The following is a 9,827-nucleotide window of genomic DNA, read 5'->3' as shown; positions in this document are numbered from 1 at the left end:
ATGAAAACCCTGATGGGGCTTTTAACAAGACGCTGCTCTTTAAACTACTAAACAGAAAAGACGGATGTTATTGTCGGCTATATGAAGCCAATGTGAGGAGGGAGAGGAAACAGCCCGTTCGCCTCAACCCTCAGACGAAGATACCTCAGTAAGAATTTCTTCATTTGCGCACTTGCTGTCACTGGAAAATGGTTTTCAATGGCTAAGTGATCTCCGGGGATAGTATAGTGAACATAATAAACGGCCTGCGTGCTTGGAACTACGGCTGCCCCCACGAAACTACAGTAAAACTCAACAAGTTGGAATACCGTAAGGAAGGTGTGAAAAGCTTTATGTGTTTGCTATATTAGAATATTTTAGTATATATTTGCGCTATTGGCACCTCATAATGTTTATGTATATAGTATCTCAGACTAATACATACATTCAGCCTTAGATTGCAGTAAATTTGAACAAAAGATACAATTCTGAGCTATTATAGCTTTGTTAGTAATACCGCGATTAATATCAAACTTGCCAGTATCCTGCATTTATTTTACTGTAATATTTGAAGGTTTCGCGAGAAGCATAAGGAAAGGATACTATTATTAACTTTATTTAAACAGGTATCGGTATGGGGGTATATACCGGTATCTGTGATAGTAATATAGGCTATAAAAATAGTGCATGATACTGGCAAGTTTGATGTGAATCGTGGTCTCGGACATTATAGCCTACTTCGATTTGTTTTATTTTTTGGTTGAGTAGTTCCTGACAGTGGGTTCGTGAAAATAATGTTCACTTTCGACCACCTAGACTCCTCCCTGAATGGGAAATAATGAATGAAATAACGCAAAATCATGGATTTGTTTGTTTGTTTGTGTTTGTTGTTACTAGTCCTTGCCTTTCCATCCAATTTCGTGATAATAGGAGTAACCGCTTCTGAGAAAATGGGTGTGATAGACAGACAGGGGGAAATATTATTGCAGGACACAATGCCGATGGAAACCGTAGAAGAAAAAATAAAGATGGTTGTTTAAAAGATGCAGAAAATATGTAACGCTTCCGCGCCTCACGCCACATTGTATTCAAGAAACAAATGGCCAACTTCTCGCCGATTTGTTGCAAGGTATCGTTAGTATTCTCTTCCCACAAGTCCCAAGTGAATCGTATGTACCCACTGTTTACGTAGATCCGGATGAAAATTTCCAGGAAACCATAGAAGAAGTTCTTCTAGCCGCGAAGAGAGAGTTTCTCCGGAAGAGTCTATTGTGTTGCAATTCAGACAATGGACCTAAACACATGAACATCCTGCATGGTTCCATAAGGATCGGTTCTCAGTCCTCTTCAGTAGATAATAATGTTAAATGGACTTTTGGAGTTACAGTTCCCCAAAGGGGGTGACTACTATCGGTTTCGCAGGGGATCGCGATTTTGACAAACCAGGAAGTTTGGGAAATCATATCTTGGCTGGAAGGTGTTGGTCTAGCGGTCAAAGAGCATAAAGCGGAGGTAGTTCTGATCACCACACGGGGGAAGCAAACGCTGATGAAGATTAGGTTTGGTGAACATACCATACACTCCCAATCAGCGCTCAAATACTCGGGAGTCACGATTGACCAGTCACATATTGACAGTTTAGCAACAAAAGCATTCGGAGTTATAACACTATTGCCAAAAATATTACCGAATATAGGTTAAGCCGTCAGCTTCTTATCTCCAGAGTTATTAGCTCCATTCAGCTTTATGTAGCTCTTGTCTGGGCCCCTGTATTGTAACATAAAACAAGTAGGAAAAAGATTACATGCCGAACCAGCTTGTGTGATAGCAGGCGTGGTCTCCATCGACATCTTCGCGAACGAGATTCGACCCCTCCATAACTCTATATATGCAATCAGCGAATCCTACACTTCACGTCGACAGTTGGCACGAACTGAAGCAATATTGGAGTGGCAGAGGATGATTCACACTGGATTTACAGAATTATTTCAGATGTAGAAGATGAAACGATGTCATAGACGGGTAAAATCTAACACAATTCTTAAGCGGACACGGAGGGTATATGCATACTGCTTTAGGCGTGACAACTCCGCATATAGCCCGATATGGGATATGATTCAAGAAGGTGCCGAATACGTTGCAGTTGTCACCCGTGAATATCTTGGACGGCGCGCTAGCCTCTGAATTTTCAGGCAGTGAAAAAACTAATGGTGGCAATCCACAATATGCTAAGGGAAGAGAAGCTTTGGAGCCGCAGTTCGTAATTCATCCCGCACCGCGATGAAGTACCGAAATGGCAGTTCCGTGAGTGGTGAGTGAAGGAGAATGAGGTTGTTTTAGTGAGTAAAAGTCACATATAACCATATGGAGCAGCCAACGGTAGGTTTTGAATCTTTTCACCTGCTACCGAGAAAAAAAAGACAGATATTCAGCCAGTAAAAGGCACAAGATGCTCATTTTGACGAATCATTAATTCTTCCCGTTTGCATGAATGGTGGCCTTTCTATTTGCGTTAATAGAAGCTGTTGCTGCTGCCGACTGCGGCATCAGAGTTGAAGTCGCTCAATAAATTAACAGTACTTAACCCGCTTGAAAATGCAGCTACCTCAACGCCAACATGAAGGTTGCGGTTGCTCTGCGACAATGTTTTATCTGTGTTGCTACATGGGAGTAGCATATAAAAAGGAACTGCCAATGTTACTCGGAAGCTCCAGGTATTCGTATATATCTTGTCACCTGGGTACTCTGACCTGAAACAAGAGCAACTTCGGCGGGGTTCGAACTCGTCGTCGGGAAAGCGAAAGTGGGAGTGGATAGGTGACGCATTAACAAAGAGCACGAACTCCAGGGCAGGTTGTTGTCGATGAGTGGATTACCCTGGATTCCTCATCCATTCTGCGTGCAAACTTATTGGAAGTTATGGAAGAACTGAAGTTATATTACATAAATACATTTGCCTTATCGACATCGTGATCTGGAAGGGAGTCAACCCCAGTGAGCAGTGTAAATAATTATAATATATTAATCTTTGGCGCAATAATCTAATTGGATCAGGATCTTGAAGTATATTAAAGCATTTCATTCAAGGCCGTAATGGTACACTACAGTACTCTGTAGAAGGTTATGTGGTCAGTATTGCGCTCGCCCGTGATTATGACCCTGACTTGATTCAGGTACTTATACACAGCTGAGTCGACTGGTTGATGCACGTCAAATAACAATACAAAGCCCACTGACACAAGTGAGATTTTTACCGTAACTTTCCTTACGACAGCCAAGTCTGCTAACCACTGAGCTACCCGAAGCAGTGTAAGTACCATCGAAAACTATCCTTCAGAATCCTTCCGCAACCTCTACGGAGACTCTACTGGGTGTTTTATTATCGAGATAGCAGACCGAGGAGTTTGATAGAGTAGATAGCCGGTACAAGGTCGGCCTGACAGGTTGAATGGTGGGCGAGACGTTCACAATGTGTCAACCAGCAGCTCCTGGAGATATCCCGTAAAAACATCAACATCTTCGCACACGAAAAGAAGAAGTCGCTTGGGAAGTAAGTTAGCGGACATGGATATCATACGATTTTAACCAAGAAAGTGCAAGAAAACGGAGAAGCAGGTATCGAATTTGTCGGAAATAAAATAACTAACATTATTTGATCATATCTCAGAAAAATCACGTTAAAGTAACATTGAGAGAATTCCACCCAACGTCAAAAAGGTAATATCGCGCTTCGGTAATGGATCTTGTCAATCTAAAAATAATTTGGATGTGTTTTTGAAGGATTGCCAAAAGTACGTTATGAGAATTAGAATTCAAAATTTGTTAAGTTAACTTAATAAAAAATGCTTGTCTTTCATTTAAAAAATTAATATATTTCCGCATAAAAGCCAAAAAATAATTGAAAATCTGTTAGTAAACAGAGTATTTTTTATTACAATATTCTAACGCCACGCTATTATCAAAATTTAAAGTAATCTTCGAGGAGTTCAACATTCTTTTGGGGTGAAATTCACCAAGTGTGACTGTATAGGGTTAAGCAACTTAAAGTTCCGTCTTTTCTATTATATTAACTACCATGCATAAGCCAGCGAATGTTATTATGGTGAATTGTATATGACGCAGCTTTCAGGAAGAAAAAGAGGATGACGGCCAAAGGCTTATTGACCCCATCAGCAACAAAAATTTACTGGTACCTTTCACCTCCTTCTCCCATCAGAATATATTAAATTCGACGTGAGCATCAAACGGGGGGCCGGCATTCAACCAAATCGATCATATTCACATCGAGAAAAAGGCAGTGTCAAGTAGGAAGGAAGCTTTTGAACAAATGTGGGAAAGGTGAAAGAACTTCAAAAGGGCTTGGCTGTAGGCTAATCCAGCCCAACTAGTACGCAATTATATGAAAGCGCTCCCATTTTTAAATGCAAATAGAAATCTTTCACCTCATCTAATGGAGAATTAAAACTGTTGATCAGAAGATTATCAAAGACCAACGGTAATGTGCACAATCCGTATTCAATAGAGCACAGGATCAATGAAATAGGAAAGAAAGTGCTCAAATACGTTCCTAAACCAATAAAATAAATAGAAATCCGCTTTTGTGGAATCATTTTGAATAAAAATAATCACCTAACCTGGGATACCTGGAACACAATTTCCTTTAGCACAGGTACATCAACTCTCATTTACCCTGACTCACTCAGTGTCCATATTAAACGTATACTGAAAGATATAGGATGTATCCTTCCGAAGCCTGAACGTGCTGTCCCGGGAACGGCTTCTGCGAATAGATGACTCGAAATCCAATTTGTCGCGTGGCAATTTCAGGATCTCATCTTAGTCTCGTGCAATTTCATGGGTCATAAAAAGAAGTGAAGATGGCATTCGGATATATTGTACAGAACAACCCAACAGCACCAGCAGCTTAACAACATTTTCATGTATACCTGAGTGAATATTCCGGGTATCCACGATGACCCGTCGTGTCATTCTCTTATGGAACTTTCCTCCTCTCAAAAATAACATTTTCGAAACCGTCCGGTGAATAGATTAACGCTAATTAGTTTACAAATGTTTGCTTTTAGATTTGTGGTAATTATACGCCCACATTTATGTAAATCCAAGAGTATTAGAACGCGCGTCCTAAGAAAGCTTGTTCCAAACTTAGAGCTGAAGTGTATACTTAATGCCCAATGCTCCACCGCTATACACAGCGCAACAGAAAACACCAGGTAAGCTGGGTAACAGTTAGAAAAATGAAGAAAGTATCTTCTAAATCAGCAATACATTGAGGCTATGGCAACAATTTTTGGGCATTTTCCATTGATTTCATGAGTTGATGAAATTTTTACAATTACGGGGAAAATTGGAAAATTGCGTTAATTTTGCAAAGAGTGATAATCATTTATTTATTTTCTAATATTCGTTACTAAAAAGTGAGAGTCGATTGTCTGAATCATTCTTTTCTTTCCTTCTAAAATAATCAATTGGTGGGACTACTTGGAAAATGATGCCGAAAGGATACATATCATAAGCACCACCACAAAAAATGTCTTTATTAATAAAACTAGACTTTATGGGAACATATAAAGCAACTTCTAATTAATTTTAGGCTCTAGTACCCTATAAACCTTTTTCCAGGCATTGTATGTTTGCCCTCTGGAAGTGTCCCTTCTTTTATTACTTTCCGTGAGGCCGATGACCACTCCACAAAAATTAAAAATGCTCAAGTTGTTCTTTCCAGTTGAAATACTTGACATTAACGAAATTTCATTGGGTACAGGCATTTTTAATGTAGTTCATAATAGGAAGAATACTATGCCATAAAACCTGGCCAAACCGTGTAGTCGCCGAACTATGGTGGGTATGTGACATGACGACTTTTATTGCGTCCAAGTGAACTAAGAAAACAAGGTAACTAACTAGCGAACATTTCGAGAAATTACCAAGCTAAATAAAGCCACAAAATATGACTACAGAATTCCGGCATATTGGAACTGTAGTTGTTGCTTCGTTACATAACATTCATTTCGGTGATCGCCAATAAAATAAAAATTAATAAGAATGGGGATTGTCAGTAGGTACGATAATTTATAGCCGTAGCTGGAAGGTTATTAGACAGCTGAGATGATAGTTATAATTTTATAGTCTTTTATGGGCTCCCAGTAGGAGTTTCGTGTAGACAACACTTTTCCAAACGCCAACATCGAACGATGCCCCAGAGAATTGAATATGGCATCGTTAAAGGACCCGTCCCACACACACAGCGTTTAGACATATTAATTTCAAGTTTAATTGCAATAGACGACTTTCTGGTAAATGCAATTAATTAGTGAACCGTAATTGGTTTTGTAAGATCCCAGAGTAAGAGTCGATCACCTCTTGCCAGACTGCTCGTAGCGTAGATGGCCTAAGTGACACGAATTCCTCTCTAATTGACCAGCATGGGGCCGCCCGGGCAGCCACTTCGTGGATGAAAATGTTTTGGAGGCTCACGTGGTGCTTTCTGCCTCGACTGAAGGACCAAATTCGATTATTACATCGCAACATGATATGCCACTGTGATTCTGATTATACTGTCCATTGCAGCACCCACAATATATCAACCAAAGGCTCCCAACTTGATTTCGTTGCATACGGTCGTGTACAATATGTAGGTTATGGTCAGCTGAACAGAGGAGAGTCGGTTTCTGTGTCAGATATTGCCTTTAGATTGGGCTGAACTAAAGCGCAAATGATATCTAGAATTTGCTGGAGCTATAAGTACGAGTATCTTGCTCACTTTTCTTCCCGCAATGTAAAAAGAAACCTTCAGCACTACATTTACTAATAAAGAAAATGTAGATCTATAGCTGCTTCTGCAGAAATTGATGAATGAAAGATTGTCGGAAACGACAGAGGATGCGTTTCTAGGTCAATAGCCCTTCTACAAATTTATTTATTTTTAGAAATTTTCTGAAAAATAATTTACCAGGTACTGGGTACTAGTCTGCGTGGGAGGCCAAAAAAGCCAAATTTTATTAAGTTTCTGCTCAGCTCATTTGCTAAATTTGACCATGCAATTTTTCTCACCACTGAATGTATGTTTAGAGAACACAACAATTTTTTTTTAATTCGCTTTATTTAGCTTAGCTTTATTTATTCAGGGCCTCAAAGTTGACATGTCTAAAAGTATCTCATTGCATAGCCAACAGTTAATCCCTAAACTGGCAAGAAACCGAAAATTCAAATTGGGTTTTGAAATGCTTACCTGACAAATTTTTGTTTAGGGATTAAGGCTTTGGTCCGAACCACAGCACATCCAATAGGTAGTACTCAGACTCGACGGGCCCCTCCTTGCGAATATATTGGGGAAGCTTATCCCTACACATCATAGTCAATAAAACACTGGAAGGTACTGCTAGATGTTGGGGCCTATGATGGGCACCGATAATCTACCCCAATCCATTTGCAAGTCCGCTCCCAAAGCAGACGTGAAGCAGCGTCTGATGAGCTGCCTCTGCCCTGGTACGAAACCCTAGCCGCCTTCGTCCCGCTTTTGAATTCACTACTGCATTTTCCTCGAAACGACATTTGTTGGTGGTGGAAAGCAATTCTGTTAAACAATTAGGCTGGAATTTTTAAATTAAATTAATTTTTTTTATACATCTAGTTCCAGCCACGATTACGAATCTTCGTTAATATTATAATTCCTTTATATCTTCCGAGTTGTAATAATCTCTGTAGATGCCGAATTTTACCTAATGTCAGCATTAACTACCAAGCATTTAGATTCGGTCGATCCTACCAACGTAAAGGATAAAGGGCGTTTGTAGTTATTGGTGGAGAGAATTCGTCTAGAACTCAACGTTGAGCACGCTGCAGAATGGTGTACTTCTGCACGGTTTAAATCAGACTCCAGACTCAGAGTCCAAGGACATCTAGGAAAGCCGCAGTAGATTTAGGTACAATACCTGTAGCTGGTAGTACAGAACTACAACCACCCGCTCAAGGCGAAAAATTTCTTTGATTTCCAGAGCCAATAGGTCATATTTCACCTCCTTCATCACGTAGTTCCGTTCAATGTTGCTATTATGGGGGGACATCAGTAATATGAGCGGAGCGATACGGCTGGTCAACTTAGAGCACCACGTTAGACTTGTTGTGCGGTATGTGGCGATCAGTTAGGACTTGCTATTTCAATGCATGCTGTAAGCAGAACTATCGCGTACTGTCTGCGGCTCATATTGGTAAGCCGGACATGTTCCCGGAATCAGCCTATGCTTGTACGCACGGTTTTGACAAATTATCTAACATGTAGCATGATGCCTGCTCATGTACTGCACCGGCGTCATAACCATGTAGCCAGAAATGAGATAGTCCAACGTCTCCAACGACGAGTCACACATTCTTCACTCTGGTCGCTCTCCACTCGCTCTTTCGTTATGAGCTTTTTATAAGCTCGGGTGGTGACTACGGTGTCTTCAATGGCACATATAAGCCCCTCCGTCTCAGCAGAGAGCTTCCCAGCACACAGTCGTCTGTTGGACAAATGAAAGTCGACAAATGGCTGCCAAAGGCCATTCTCGTGTGTACCATGCCTTTAACTTACTTTCATCGATCCGCTTCTGGTCAAATTCACCCCATTCAGAGGATTAAAAGGTCGATCCTTCAAGTTAAGTGCAAGGGACCCGCCTGGTTTTTGCGGTAAAAATCAGAGCGCAGCGGGTCGACTTGACGAAGATGTTGTGCCACCACGTCAAGCACGAACCGTCTGCCGATATCACGTGACAGTTCGGATGATGCATTCGAAATTTGAAGATAATAGTCCGTATCCGTCGCTGAACGTTTTCCAAATCGACCTTCGTCCACGGCAATATTGCGAACTTATAAGCCACGGAAGTCATAGGGACTACATTTAGTGCGTTTCTTTTATTCTTCCCTATGCGATTTCTGGACTGGTCTCACACGTTACAGGAAATCGGACAGTAGCGCATTCTTCAAATCACCAACTCGAACATGGATTGCAGAATTTCTAGGTATTTATAGAAGCCTGTCCCGGTCACCGTCACCAATGCTATGTCCGGCATGTGATTCGGGTGTTGTCTAATCTGAATTCCATCCGAACAGCACAGCTAAACAGGACTACTATTCGACAGACTTCCAAAGTGGTCATCAGTGTCACTATACAATTTGATCTAAATACATCAAGTATGTCGGCTCGTACTTACCAGGTAGGCTCTATTTTATTGCGAAATCATTTCCTATAGTTCAGTAGTCACGAAAGTACCATACAGAACCATAGAGGACTTAACGAATTCCTCTGCAAATGCCCCTCCGTATAAGTAGGTTGGCACTACCGAATAAAGGCAATGAAAAAGTAGTATTGTTGGCTTTGGTTTTTCTTAATAAATAATTATTCTTCTGATCCATTTATTTTTTCACATTAATGTTAATTAAAACGAGCGATTGCAGAAAAATAGGTTACGGTGGGCGGTTCACTGAATCCGTATGGATGAGAATGATCCAGGCTGAAAAGTCAAGGCAATATCTATGGCAGAAAAAGAAGACGAGGCAGACCATGCCTAAGATGGAGTGATGGCGTAGGTCAGAACGCAGGAGAACTCTTAGGGATATCGAATTGGTGGACCTCGGTAAAAGCGGGATGTCTGGAGTTCCTTATTAAGACAGGCCTAGACCGGATACCGGTTGTTGTTGTGTTGATGATGATGAATTGCAGAAAAGGGAATAATGACAATTTATTAAAAAGTTAAATAATAACTTCTTTCCGCAACGATTTTCTACATCCTGTCTCTATGCTGACTTCATCCTGCACTGACACCGAAAACAATTTTTGCCGTCAACATTTT

The 9,827-nt window shown here is 40.7% G+C and overlaps 1 long non-coding RNA gene across 1 annotated transcript; it reads left to right on the top strand.

Moving 5' to 3' along the window:
* Window positions 1-3,170: 3,170 nt before the first annotated feature.
* On the top strand, window positions 3,171-3,954 carry LOC119655703. The gene is made up of 3 exons (XR_005249943.1): window positions 3,171-3,288; window positions 3,371-3,594; window positions 3,647-3,954. It is a non-coding gene; the product is annotated as an uncharacterized LOC119655703 (long non-coding RNA).
* The last annotated feature ends 5,873 nt before the right edge of the window (window positions 3,955-9,827 follow it).

This window comes from Hermetia illucens, chromosome 4 (assembly GCF_905115235.1).
Source record: "Hermetia illucens chromosome 4, iHerIll2.2.curated.20191125, whole genome shotgun sequence".
Lineage (NCBI taxonomy): Eukaryota > Metazoa > Arthropoda > Insecta > Diptera > Stratiomyidae > Hermetia > Hermetia illucens.
The sequence above is the reverse complement of the archived record's forward strand: the minus strand, read 5'-3'. Positions and strand labels throughout refer to the sequence as shown.